The 14,679-nt window shown below is 42.0% G+C and overlaps 1 protein-coding gene and 2 pseudogenes across 5 annotated transcripts in view; 1 reads left to right on the top strand and 2 right to left on the bottom strand.

The window, feature by feature from the left end:
- The window catches only part of HHAT (hedgehog acyltransferase), a 373,363-nt gene that overhangs the window by 54,785 nt on the left and 303,899 nt on the right, over nucleotides 1-14,679 (top strand). The gene's annotated exons all lie outside the window — the stretch shown is intronic.
- LOC101414821 (phosphatidylinositide phosphatase SAC2 pseudogene) lies at nucleotides 3,933-5,464 on the bottom strand (annotated as a pseudogene).
- LOC139436354 (isopentenyl-diphosphate Delta-isomerase 1 pseudogene) lies at nucleotides 10,147-10,867 on the bottom strand (annotated as a pseudogene).

The raw sequence follows: 14,679 nt of genomic DNA on the forward strand, positions 1-14,679 counted from the left end.
AGCGGATGTGGCTCAAGCAGTTGAATGCCTGTCTCCTACATGGGAAGTCCTGGGTTTGGTTCCCAGTGCCGCCTGAAGAAAAGGAAGCCAACACATGGGAGCTGATGTGACTCAGTGGTTGAGCACCAGCTTCCCACATACAGGGTCCCAGGTTCAATCCCTGGTCCTGGTACGTCAAAAAAAAAAATGTAGAAATGAATGAAAAATTACATATCAAACCTGGGTTGCAGCTAGAGGGTACTTAATTGGAAACCATAATCTTACATAGTCATATTTAAAAGAAGAAAGGCAGAAAATTAATGAGCTAACCATATGACTGACCAAGTTAGAGAAGAAGAGAAGAAAGAAAGAAGGAAGAAAGAACAAAAATAAGAGCAGAAATTAATGAAATAATCAGTGGCAAGCTTCATTAAGGAAAAAAAAAGAGAATGCATAAATAACCAATATTAAGAATGGAAGAACAGATATAACTATAGATAGTGCAGAGAGTAGAAAATATAGTAACAGGATACTTTGCACAATTTTATGTCAATAATTTTGAAAACTTGGACAAATTGGAGAAATTTCTAGAAGACTTAGTTTACCAAAATTGGTGCATGAAGAAGTAGGAAGACTGAATAGTACTATAATCATGAAAGGAAATTCAATCAGTAGTTAAAAATCTGTTTGTAAAGATAATACGAATCTAATATATAACTCTTATGGTACAAATAATTTGAATCTTTTCCCAGCTTTGAAAAGAGAAAAAGAGAAAACATTCTCCAGTTCATTTAATGAAGGCAGCATAAAATTGATACCAACATCAGAAGATCTATTCCACCAGATATTGTAACTTACAAAGATATATTAATTAGGACTTGGTAGTGTATTGGTACTAACAGTGACAAATAGATCAATGGAACAGAATAGAGGCTAGAAAAGACCTGCATATAGATGGAAGCTTGATTTATGATGGAGTTGGTATTTCAGATCGATGTGGAAAAGAAGAATTCAGTAAACAGGCTGGGACAATTGGTTAGCCATACTACAAGGAATTAATTGAGTTCCTGCCACACACCATGCATAGTAATCTTTTTCAAGGGTAATAAGGTCTTAAAAGTGAAAGGCAAAGCTGTAACACTTGTAGAAAACACGACTGTAGGAGGATATCTTTTGACCTCAGGGCAGGAACAATTTCTTAAACAAGACACAAAAAAGGGAAAAGATTAGTAAATTTAACTATATTAAAATTAAGAATTTTATTAATATGAAGATACTTTTAAAAACAGTGAAAAGACAAGTCACTAATTGAGAAGTTATTTGAAAATTGTCAAAGGATTAGGGTTTGGAATATATAAAGGAATTTTACACATTCATAAGGCAGATTACCCAATAGAAAAGAGTCTAAGACATTTCAGAAGAGGAAGCACAAATGACAAATATGCTTGTAAAAATGTCCAACTTCACTAATACCATAGCAAATGCTTCTTAAAATGACAAGATATCATTTCATACTTCCCAGTTTGACCAAAGCAAAACAAACCTCCCTGATAATATCAAATATTGGCCTTCTGACCTTCTACAGCACCAGTGAGTGAATACTGGTGCAGCTACTTTGTAATGCATTACCTAGTAAGGCCGAAGAGGAGTCTTCACCCCACACCAGTGGCTCTCCTGGCATGTTCCCTAAAGAAGCTCTTTTCAGCCAACCAGGGGACATGAGCCAGGACATTCATTTCAGCAGTGATTATAATCATTAAAAGCCAGAAGCAATCCAAAAAGGCCATTGAAGGGAAAACGGAGGAATTGTAGTGAATTTATCCCATGGAAAGGAATAACAATATTTGTAATTTTCAACATGGATGAATTTCTGGATCATGACATTGAACTTATAAAGCAAGTTACCTTAGCAATATATCGTATATAATTCCATGTATATAAAGCCCAGAAATATGCAAATTAAACTGCATTCCCATGTGAAAAATTACAAAGAAACACAAAATAAACATTAAGATAAAATTCAGGATAGTGGTTACGTCTGGTTGGGGAGGGAGAAGCCTGAGTCCGCGGTCGATGCCCAGGGCCCTTTCTCATGCTGAGGGCTGGGTATGCAGGTGCGAGTTCTTATTCTTTATACCTTACAAACTTTATGCATAATCCTTTCTGCCTGTTTGATACTTGATATATTTTTAAAAATTGCAATGGTATTTTATTTTAAAGTCACAAGATTTGACACTTAAAAAAAAAAAGATACCACCAATAAATAAGAGTAGAAATGCTTATCAAAGTTACAACACACATAATGTTCAGCTGAGAATCACATCAGCAGAGTCAGGCTCTAAAAATAGCAAACAAGCCAATACTAATTTTGAATACAGTGTGCAACTTTCTTGCTGTATGGATTTCACAGAACAGGGACTGGTTCTTTGTGGTCAGGGTTATAGCCATAAAACCAGTTTTAGCACAATTGTCCTTTGGACCAAATCTTCTATAGTTGTAATAGTTTACTTAAGTTGTCTAATGTCCTCCTGGAAAAATTATAATTTGAAGATTTCCTCCTGTAAGTATAAGAGGTCAGTATACATATACCTTCCTGAAAACAGCAGGATTAAAATTTAATAGGTGGTGGAATACGTGTCTGATGTACTCCGGTTTGCTTCATGACTGAAAAGTCTTAATGCTCCTAGAGTGTGGCGTATACAAGATGGCAGAATATTTTAAATTTGTTTAAGTTGCAAAGGTAAAATCAGGATCAAATGGGCACACATTTCTTGACTGTACTTTTAATCACCTTCAACTTCATCTGGAATGGTTAAGCCATCAAAACTAAACTCTACTAAATACACTTTAAAGTCACTAAAACCTGATTATTTACCTTGTAGAGGCACTCTTCACAAAAATGAACGAACAAAACAAATTGTGTAAATCGTTAATCCCCTACATGTGTGCATGCCCTTCATGTGTCTATTTCATATACTCTGCCCACCCACCTCCCTCCAAAAAGGTTCAGGTAATGGTCCAAAGTGTCTTCTTCCTGATTTCTTTTTATAACTTTGAAGTGTATTGGCTACTAAATCTACACATTCTAGGATGATTCACTTCTGTGGTCTTGGCCCTCAAATTTGGATATCTGTTCAAGTCCCTTTAAATTTTTTTCCAATGAACATAATTAGAATTTGTGAATCCATAGTTTCAAAGACAGTACAAGGGAAGTGGATGTGGCTCAAGTGATAAGGCCTCTGCCTACCATATGGGAGGTCCTGGCGTGCCTGCATGGCAAGCCAGTGCTTGCATGGTGAGCTGAATGCCTATGCAATGAGCCAAGTGCCCATGGGGTGAACCCAAGTGCCCATGTGGTGAGCCGAGTGCCTGCGCGGTGAGCCGAGTGCCCGCATGGTGAGCTGAGTGCCCATGCAAGTGCTAGCATGGTGAGCCAAGTGCCTGCATGGTGAGTCAAGTGCCTGGGTGGCAGACTGAGTGCCCATGTGAGTGCCTATGTGGCCAGCCGAGTGCCTGCGCAGCAAGCCAAGTGCCCATGCGGTGAGTCAGTGCCCGCACAAGTGAGTCATGCGGCAAGATGATGACGCAACAAAAGAGAGACGAAGGGGAGAATCAAGGTGAAGCACAGCAGAGACCAGGAACTGAGGTGGCACAACTGACAGGGAACCTCTCTCTATAACAGAGGTCCCCAGGATTGAATTCCAGTGAATCCTAGAGGAGAAAGACAAGAAGACAAAAAGAGAAATAGATACAGAAGATCACACAGCGAATGGACACAGACAGCAAAAACAGGGCCAGGACGGGGGTGGGGGCGGGGGTGGGAGAGAGGAAGAAAAAACAGAAAAAAAAAACCATGCAAAAAAACAAATAAAGTATAAAGTACAAGAGGCTAATATGGGAAACCTCCTTTTGGAGTAAATAAAAGCCTCACAAGGATTCTTTGGGGCTAAAAACTAAATCTGAATTATTTGGCTCTGGCATTGTGTAAACAAGTTTTATGTTCGTTTTGCTGGACTTTATTAACCACTTCAAGTTCTGCAGAACTCTTGAACTGTGAAGTTGATTCTGTGGGTGAATCCAGCTTGGGTACTATTAGCAACCTGGACCAAGGAACTTCAAATCTTTGCAAAGGGAGAGACTGCTTTGCTGCTACTGCTTTCTGAAGGAGGAGTTACATGGAGCCCTGTGTCAAGTTCAAGCACACTAGACCCAGAGCCTGGGCTCTTTTGAGATACAGCTGAATGTACTGGTTCAGAAAAAGACACATCTAATTGAGAAGGTTGAGAAGGTGTCTATCCTGTTTCATATTGGGTTTTTTCATTAGAAACTTGATTGGTCATTTGATATCTTTCCTTAGTAGCCTGCTGAGAAACAGACCTGGTCTCTGAAGTCTGGGTCATTTAGCTTTGTGCATCTCACACAAATCTGTGGCAGTAAATATCTACAGGCTTGGCAAAGCCAGTCAGTGTGGGTATGTTGTCGGCAGATGGACTTTTCCTCAAAGGAGACTCATGGCCTTTTCCAAGTCCACTTCCATGATCGATAGTAATCTCAGAAGGAATGTGAATGCTCAGGTCAGTGCTGCTTATGGACTAGGATCGACTGCCTAACCAAGGTGCAGAAGCAGTAATACCACAGCTAGGAAGAACACGGGCTATTGGTCCTACTACATTCTAAAGAATTAGCTAGCTGCCTGTCTTCATCACACTTGGAATTTGTAAGGAATTCATCAGAGTGCTATGAGTCATCATCTGAAGATGTTTTCCCTTCAGACTCTGTCTGGTCCATGCTATCCATCACACCTGTGTTTTCCAGGGTTTCAAGACTGCTATCTGACTTCTAAAGATTTACTTTTAAGTTTCATTTTAGAAAGTTAACTTTAATTTCAAGTTTGTAAAGTTTCCTAGCTTTTGTAGATTGCCAGTGTTTATGTTTGATTTGGTCTGTTTTACTTTTTGATTTAGAGATGAAAATTTTCTCATTAAAACATTCTTCCCTTGAGCCACAGAGCCTTGGTTTTGAGATTTAATACCAATCATGTCTTCGTGAGGTTTACTGCTCTTCCTGTCTAGTGTTTTCTCAATTATAGGTACATCCAATCCCATGGCTTGTTTGGTAATTTGCAGCATCTCTGCAATGCAGTGAAGGGTATCTTTTCCATCCACTTCTGGATTATCCATCACAGCTCTCAGTGTGTGGAAACAGACACTTGCTTCTTTGTGTTTGTAGTGTAATCACATGCAGGAGAACTTTGCAAATTTACAGAAAGATTTGGCTCAGGACCTATTTCTATTTTTTCTGATTCTTCCAGACTTTGTCGTTGATACTGGTTTACTTTATCCACTTCATCAGCATAATAGGCTCTGTAGCAGGCAGAGTTTGGAAGCAGTAACAGCACATCCACATCTCTGTGAGGAGCATCCTTGAGATTACACTCTGAATGTTGCTGCTCGAGCCAGGCCATAAAAATTACATCACAACACATCTTTTAGTAGGAAATAATTAAATTCAACTCCTAATTAGTGTTACTTTCATCCTAACTTCCCATTTTGCATTAATATTTACATCAAACTGATTCTTAGCCAAAAACATTATGTCCTTAAAGAAAAACCCTTGGCCACCCTCCCTACCCCCAATTTTACTGAAGTCTCAGATAGCCCCATAGGAACTTTGACCATAAATCCTGCGAAAAGGAGAAAAATTGTGACAGCATTTCCAGAATGCCCCCAGACTTGGGCTCCGGAGTGGGCCGCTGAGCGATAGGTGGAGGCCAATGGGGCACAGCACCTTGTCAGTCCGTCCATCCTCCCATCAATGTGTTGAAGCTCAGTCAAGCAGTTGTCTGCACTGGCCTCACACCTGCAGTAAAAAAGCCAAACCTGATATACCTTGAATTGAACACACAGAATGAGGCGGCGTCCAAAGGCTGAGGGAAAGGGGAGGTTTTGCTGGCGGCGCTGAAGTGTCGCTCTCCGTGTTTTCCTTTAGCTCTTGGAGTGTATTTAGGACCAATTCTGGAAAGCCTTTGTCTGGTATGGCCTGGTCTGGTCCTCCTCACCGATGGCTTCTAGTGCGTTAATCTCCTCCTTGGCCTGGCCCATCGCTTCCTGGTTCTTTGTTTTATGAATGTTCGTCAAAATCGGGACATTTTGATACTGTATTCTATACCTGGAATTTAGACTCCGAGGCATCCCTTCCTTTAACTTGTGTCCAGCTCATGTTATAATATAACAGAGATTTCCTTGAATGCCAGGAGCTAACAGCAATGATGGACGAAAAGAAAGCACCTTTCCCAGTCTTTGTAGCTTGACCTGTGGGAGTGCTCTCCTGCAGAGCTTAGCCGTGCAAGGCCTTTAGAGAACAGCTGGAGGCAAAGCCTGGGGTCCCCTCTATCCTGCACATGCTTCTTGTCCAGGGCATGCCTGTGTGGCCCTGGGAATGCCCATTTCTGTGAGTCTGAATGTCCTTGCTTCCTTAGGCAGCAGTGTTTACTCGGGGCCCCAGAACTGCACTGTGTGTCCCTCAGCCAGCAAACCTTTGCCCCAGGCTGCTGTTTCACTGTTGGCCTGCAGTGTTGCTCAGTGGAGCGCTGTGAGCTGCCTTCCACGTGCCGGGCAAGTTCTGGGATGGTTAGCCCACGACAAGCGTCCTGCTTCAATCCTTCAGGCTTCAGACTGGCCTGGACATCCAGGCTCCCATGTGTACATGAGAGTTACTCTGCCCCATCTGGAACCAGACTGGGGACCCACCCATGGCGCCACGATACCCTATCATTTTTGTTTTTTTTTTTAAGATTTATTTTTTTATTTTTATTTCTGTCCCTTCCTCCCCCTGCCTCCCAGTTGTCTGCTCTCTGTGTCCATTTGCTGTGTGTTCTTCTGTGTCTGCTTGTATTCTTGTCAGCGGCACCCGGAATCCTCCGTGTCTCTTTTTGTTGCGTCTTCTTGCTGCGTCAGCACTCCGTATGTGCGGTGCCACTCCTGGTCAGGCTGCACTTTTTTTTTTGCGTGGGGCAGCTCTCCTTACAGGTCTGGAAGCCAGGGTTTGAACCCTGGACCTCCCATATGGTAGGCGAATGCTGTATCAGTTGAGCCACATCTACTTTCCACTCTATTGGTTTTAAGTTGCCTTTTTCTTGATTGAGTTCTCACCCTGTTATTACAGTTCTTTTACTGTTTTCTGGAGCTTTGACAGTGATGTTTCTGCCAGTTCTTGCTGGTTGTTCAAAGCTTCTGTGTCTTAATCCATTATCTAGATCAGGGCAGCAAGGCCCACCATGAATATATATTTTTTTAAATGTAAATTTTTATTTTTACTTATCAATTTAATAAATACTTGCTACATAAAGTAGGCTTGTGTGAAATCATAAATTAACTGTTTGGGGTTAACAAAGAATGAATTTTTCTATTGCATTTATATATATCAGGTAACTTTTAAAAAAACAACTTCTTTTCTTCATAAGTGTATTAGTCACAGTTCTCTAGGGAAACAGAACCAACAGGAGATATCTGTAAATAGTATGAGATTTTATAACATTTTCTTAAGCAACCGTGGGGATACACAAGTCCAAATTCCACAGGGTGGGCTGCAAATCAGGGGCTCTGATGAAGGTCCTTGGTGAGTTCCCAGGAGATGCTGGCTGTCTGCAATAGTGCTGGGAATTCTCTCTCTGGATGCAGAAATCACTTCCCCTTTTAAGTCCTTCATCTGATTGGATGAGATTTCACTCATTCCTTCATTGATTGTAGATGTAATCTGCCATCTATGCAATCAACTTACTGATAATTAAAGTCCATGCTTGTTGGTTTAACATGCAGGAAGCAGGGTCCAAGCCATCAGACAGTGAGAGTTCCACAAATCTTTCCTAGATAACTGCATTTCAATCCTGACTTACAAGTCCCAAGTTCAGGTAATGCCTCAAATGAGGCACTATCATTGGGGACTTGATTTCCAGAAGCTTGGAATTTCCAGAATCAGTCTCTGACTTCTTTGTGCCCAAAATTCAGTTCTTAGCTTATCTCTTTCCCGTCATATTTTGCTGTAAGGTGCAAGGAGAAACCAGGCTGCTTTTTCCACATTTACTTTGTCAGTCTCCTTGGCTAAATGTTCAAGTTTGTAGTTTTCAAATTCTGCCTTCAATATAACATCAGGGGTTAATCTTGCTAAGTTCTCTGCAACTTTAAAACGCAGATTAACTTTCCTCCAGTTTCCAATAATAGTTTATTTCCTTCTAAGGTCTTATCAAAAGTCTCTTTGGCATCCATATTCCTACCAATAGTCTCTTCAAAGCAATCTAGACCTTTTTGATCAAGCTTCTCTCAGTTCCTCCAAAAAAATACCCCTTACTCATTTATAAAACTGTTCTGCTGTTTTTGGTATTGCAACAGACTGTCCCCCACTGTCCTGGTACCAAATTCTTTATCAGTCTGCCAAAGGGGTGCTGGTGCAAAGTACCAGAAATCTGTTTGCTTTTATAAAGTGTATTTATTTTGGGTAAAAGCTTACAGTCCCAAGGCCTTGAAAAATCCAACTCAAGGTGCCATAAGAGGTAGTTTCTCACTAAAGTCAGCTGCCACATGTTGAAGCAAGATGGCAGGCTATCTCTGCTGGGTTTCAGCCTTCCTCTGTTTGACTTTCTGTGGCCCAGCTTCTTCCTGACCTCAGCTGAAAGCTGGCAAAGGGGTTGTGTCTCAGGGCTTCCTAGATCAGTCTTGGCTGTCTTCCAGAGGTCACCTGTAAGCTATCAGGCAAATGGTTCATCTCTCCATGGGGTTTTAGCTGTTTGAGCCTTTTCCTTTCTGTCACATGGTAGGATCAAAACTGACAAAGTTCTCTCTTCTGTGTGTCGTTTTGAGTGAGTGTCTGGGTTTATATCAGACCCAGCAAGGGGGTGGGGACTCAACCTGAGTCATGCCCTCTTACATGTGGTCAAATCTAAAAGCCCTAATCTTAACAGGTAATTTAATCAAAGACATCCCAGCTGAATTTAATGCAATCAAAGGGTATTACACCCATAGGAATAGATTAGTTTACAAACATAATCTTTTTGGGATTCATAAATAAAATAATCTCAAACTGCCACAATTAGTAAATAGCATTTATAAAGATGTCTTATGGTTTCAAATCTAAGAAATCTATGCTAAGAGTTTAAAAACTGCATTAGTTAAGGTATAGTTTTAAATATTAATATACAGATATTCCATAACCTGAATCTATTTAGCACGAATGTTGTTGTTTTTTTCCCCGACTCCTGCAATATGACCTGACTTTATAGAGCAGAGGTTCTCACTGGGGTGATTGTGATCCCCAGGGGACATTTGGCATTGTCTGTCATCATTCTGGTTGTCACAACTTGGGGAACACGATGATATTGGTATCTAATGGGTACAGGCTGCTAAACATCCTACAGTGCATACAACGGACCCCAGAACAAGGAATTATCTGCCCCAAATGTCAACAGGACCAAGATTAAGAAACTCATTTCCTGTTTTATCAGTTGCTCCTGTGTCCACTATAATTCTGGAAACACATACTTTGCTAATTGCCCAGGATATTTAAAGGATGAAACCTAATCAAGATCTACTGCTCATTACCAAAAGCAATGATTAAATTTAAATATCAAAATATCAAAGTGTTTCCAGAATAATTAAACCAGAACACCAACTTAGAAGTATATAGTTTAGGATATGCACCATTTAATTTCCCTTGAATCTGCTTTACTAGTTTAATGTGTTAATATTGAAAGCTCATTAGGACTCCTTTGAAGTAAACAGATTGCTTCTTTGCACATTTTCCTCGACTATGACAAAAAAAAAAAAATCAATGATGTATAAAGCACCTGGAAAATAGAAACGTGCTCTACAAATGTTCTGAAAATGTTTATCACAACAATATAAAAAATTAAGAGGTTCACTTCTTCGTTCAGATTTATTATAGACATATTTTTTAACAGGTTAAATTTGCTTTATTCTCTCTCTTTTACAATAATATTCATGTCTCCTTTTACAAAGAATAGTGCATATGTATGGGGTATATGATATAAAATTAAGAAGTAGATGGTCCTTTCCACATAAATTATGAAATTTTCAATGTATCAAATGTGAGTTTTCCTATTAGAGAACTAAATTTTTAAAAATCCTTCTAAGTTAATTATATAGAAATTCTCATTCATCCCCACTTTTGCATTCTAAATATTTTCTCATGTTCAGCAGTCTGATTAAAATGATTTAAAGTAACCCACCATTTAAAGAGAAAAGTATCTGCAATAATTTTAAACCATAGAGTTATTTTAATTTTACCGAATGGATGCTTTTTTCAGAAATTCTTCCAGTTCTTCCTTTGACACATAATAGTAGTATTTAATGTCACTGGGATATGGATCCAAAGTTGTATTCATTCTACCTTACAAACAAAATGTAATCAATTTCACAGTCACCCCAAATTCCATCAGATAAAGCCTTGTAGTGAATTTATGTTACATCATTAATTTCTTCTGGAGGAACCTCTTCCATGGGAATTTCTAATTCAGCTTCTAACTGCCTCTGCGCTGCTCATCTTACTCCAATTGCAACATTTTCTTTATGTTCTCCTGGATTACTTAATGGATGACTACAACAAGTATTGGTAAAACAACCCAGAAAGGTAATTTTAGCATCTGATTTCTGCTCTAGTACGAGCTTAGTTTTTGGTGTTGAATAAGAAGACATAAGAAGAATAAGAAGACACTGGATGTGGTACTTCTTTGTCATTGTTTGAATTCAGGTGACAATTCTTTTTGGTCTCAGCTCCAATTTTATTGTCTTTTTCCAATTTTATTTATATGGCCCATCTCTGCCAGAAGTTGGACCCGTTGCTCATGGAGATTGTCAGCATTTATTTCCAGCATCATTACAACATCTGATCTGTCCTAAAGGCCATCCGTGGTGGCTGACTCGGGCGATGAGAGCACCAGCTGCTGCCGGCCAGGCCCTGTGCGCTCTATGAAATTTTAATACCACAGACGTGCTCCGGATCGGCTTATGTACTCGTGTGTATCTGCGCTGATGCTTATGACAGTTTGAATTTGGTTATGTTCTTGAACTAATCCATTCCTGTGGGTGGGCGGCCCTTTGGATTAGACTCTGTCAGGTTGGGTCTCCTACTGGAGATGATATCAATGGAGACATAGAGGAAAGGGAGCCTGCCACTTTGATCCTGCCATGTGAGAGAAAGGAGAAAGCAGACAGAGAGAGAGAGGGCTCTAGGTTCTCCTATAGCTGCAGAGAAGCTGAGGAGCCCTGAGAGGCTGAGAGGGTCCTGGAGCAGAGCTCTGAGGCACAGAAAGGGGCCCCCGAGGGGCTGGGCCCACCGAGCAGCTCAAGGATAGGGAGATGCCACGTGGCAGGACGCCAGGATCACCGGTAGCTGACTTGGGTGAGAAAAGCATCTCTGATGGTGCTTTGATTTGGACATTTCACAACCTTAGAACTGTAAGATTTTTTCCTAGTAAAATTCCCATGATAAAAGCCAACCCATTTCTGGTCCTTTGCATCTGTAGCTTTGTGGCAAATCAAGAAAATGCAAAGAAAGTATTTTTTCTTCACCTCCAAGAACCAAATTTTCACCCCATGGGGATGAAAGGCCCCTGTCGAGAGCCTATTTCCTCATTTGTGCTTACCACTTACTTCTCCCGGTGTGGTGAGGGTCTGGTGACAGCCAGATAAACGGTGGCTGCTGCTATCGTCTGGTGGCCTTTGCTGTGATTGCGGTCCACGTGTGCCCTAGAAACAGTTCCTTCTAAGATCCAAAAAAAAAAAAGGCAACTGCCTTGAGATTCCTCAATCCCTGCAGGCAGAGCGGGTCTGTTCAGCCACATCAATATCCTTCTCTTAAATGTCTTTTTCTGAGTCTATTTCGAGTGAGGCTAAATTGTGCTGGCTCCTGGAGGGGAAAGATTGAGGGAGACAGTTCCTTCCCTTGGGGAGTCACAGTTGAGTGAGGTCGGAGAGTTTGATGCCGTGCTGGATTGGGCAGGCTGCCGCCAGAGCTGGGGATTTGGGGAAGCTCTCAGAAGAGGCCTTCTGGGCGACGCGCGAAGGGAGTCATGGGAGGACAGGTGGACTTGTGCTTTGTATTAAATATCTGTGGCTCATGCCTTATCCAGGGGTGGGAGGAGGTGTTTGCGGTTTTCTTGGGATGAAGCAGGCTTAGCACTGAGTCACCCCCGGTGTGTGTCTCTTTCATCCCCTTTGTGACCACAGGTTGGATTTGTGAGACAGCTGGTGGGCAGGGTTCTGGATGGGGCAGGCCACAGTGCTCTCTTTGTCCGACTTTTTTTGGACCTTGTAAGTATGAACCACAACTTGGACCTCACCAGCTCCATGCTTTCACTCCCTGGACTGAGTCTTCCAGATGTCCTTAATTTAGGTGGATGCTTTTGGTACTTTGGGGTAGAAGATTTGAGCTAGTATCTTTGTGTATGTGTGTGTGTGTGTGTTTTGTATTCCTTGAGTCATAAATTATGGACAATGTTGTAAAATGACAGGCTTTAGCAATTCTTGCTGTAACAACTCCATCTAATATCTAACTGCATTTCTTGCTTTGCTTGCCCCCACTTCCTCCCAGAAAAAGGCAGGTTATTTTGAAAAGTGTGATATTTTCTTTTCTTATGCCATGCAGTTCAGTTGACTGACCAAGGATAAAACTTTCCACTGAGCTCCTTGGCCGAGGTTAAGCACTCGTCTCTGGGTAGGGCTTCTTTGATGTTTTGGCGAGATGGTGTGAGGAGCCAGTGTCCTGGGAGGAGGAGCTGAGTCAGGGCTCTGAACTCTGGCTGTGGGTTTGTTATGATTGGTTCATGTGGCGGGCTAGTCAGACCGCGGCTTCTTCCTTAAACCACCCTGTGGCCTCGCCACCCCCTGAGACGTTGTGTTCTCAGCCCTCAAAACTAAGAATACCTCTGCGTGAACTTTTTGAGACGGCTGGCCTGGGCGGGGTGCTGGGAGTGGCTGCTGTCGCTTCCCAGAGACGAGTTTTCATTGTCCATCTGACGGCGATAACCTACCTCAGGAACCCTGGGCCCTGTGGCAGGTGTTCATCAGGCACAGGATAGGTTTGGGGCTGAAAACTGTGACCCTGAGGCATTGGCTCAGAAGAGTAAACTAACCTCTGGGAGGCCATGGTGGACAGGTTCTACCTTCCAGCATTGTTACTGAAACCACAAGCAACAGTTTTCTCTGAAAACCCTCCTTACACCCAACAGGAATCGCACGTACTAATGGTTTCCTTGGAACCAGACTCTTGCACCTCCATCAGTCTTACCTAACGAGGAATGAAATTTCCTTTGTACTGCCCTATTGGTCTTTGCTTCCAGGAAAAGCAGGTAGAAGGCAGTTGTTTTACTCCGTGGTGTTTTGTTTTTCCTGTTTGTTTGGATATATATTTCAGTAGCAACTGCAACTGATTATCTCTAGAAAGTAATAAATTATGCCCTGTGTAAGACTTATTGATCAGACTCTCTCTTTTATTTCTCAAACAGTGCCCCCACTAAGTGGTTTCTGGGCAGATGTACAAAAAAGCATTAACTTTTTCATAGCCAAGTCTGGTCCATTGCCAACAGGTTCTCACCAAGGCTTTCTACTTCCCTGCTCCCTACAGAGGGAAGCCAAGGAGGGAAGCCACTCAGGCACATCCTGGTGTCACTTAGCACCCAGAGCACAGAAAAGGCTGAAATAGAAGAGAAGCAGAGTGGCATTGCCCGTGCGGTCTTCCCACGCTGGGGTTATGACCCCTCAGGAAGAAGGTTTGAAGAATGCAGATTGGAGAAGAGAGGAGGGGGTGCTCCCCTGCCGCATGGCAAAGCACAGGGAGTGCTCCCCTGCCGCATGGCAAGGCACAGGGAGTGCTCCCCTGCCTCGTGGCAAGGCACAGGGAGTGCTCCCCTGCCTCGTGGCAAGGCACAGGGAGTGCTCCCCTGCCGCGTGGCAAGGCACAGGGAGTGCTCCCCTGCCGCGTGGCAAGGCACAGGGAGTGCTCCCCTGCCGCGTGGCAAGGCACAGGGAGTGCTCCCCTGCCGCGTGGCAAGGCACAGGGTGGTGGCTGCTGGTCTTTTCCGTCTCTTCCAGGTTTTGTTGATTTTAGCTTCTTGGTTCTCTCTAACTGTGTATACACCCCCATTTATAAAGGACTCCAGAAATAGGATTAAGTTCCATCCGGATGAGGCGGGTCACAGCTTAACTGAAGTAGCCTCATCAAAAGATGCTCCTTACAGTGGGTTCACATCCACAGGAATGGATTAGATTTTTAAACAATTTCTTATTTAAGAACATGTTTTTTTTCTGTAGTATGAAATATAGCTTCAAACCACTCCAGGGAATCAGAGCTGGCATCTTGTGTTCCAGCAGATTTCTTTCAACCCATCTTATTCATCAGTTTCATGATGCTCACACTTTGATACTCTTTAAAAGAGCATCGGGAATGCAAATTAAAACCACAGTGAAATATCACTATACACTATCAGAATGGGTAAAATAAAGCAGAGTGACAACACTGAATACTGGCGAGGATGCAGATAAATTGGATCACTTATACATTACTGGTAGGAAGGTAAAAGGGTGCAGTTACTCTGGAAAACAGTCTGGCAGTTTCTTTAAAAAATTATGCATGCAGCTACCATACCAATTGCACCCTTGGCATTTATCCCAGATAAAGGAAGACTTTTTA

This window comes from Dasypus novemcinctus, chromosome 13 (assembly GCF_030445035.2).
Source record: "Dasypus novemcinctus isolate mDasNov1 chromosome 13, mDasNov1.1.hap2, whole genome shotgun sequence".
Taxonomy (NCBI): domain Eukaryota; kingdom Metazoa; phylum Chordata; class Mammalia; order Cingulata; family Dasypodidae; genus Dasypus; species Dasypus novemcinctus.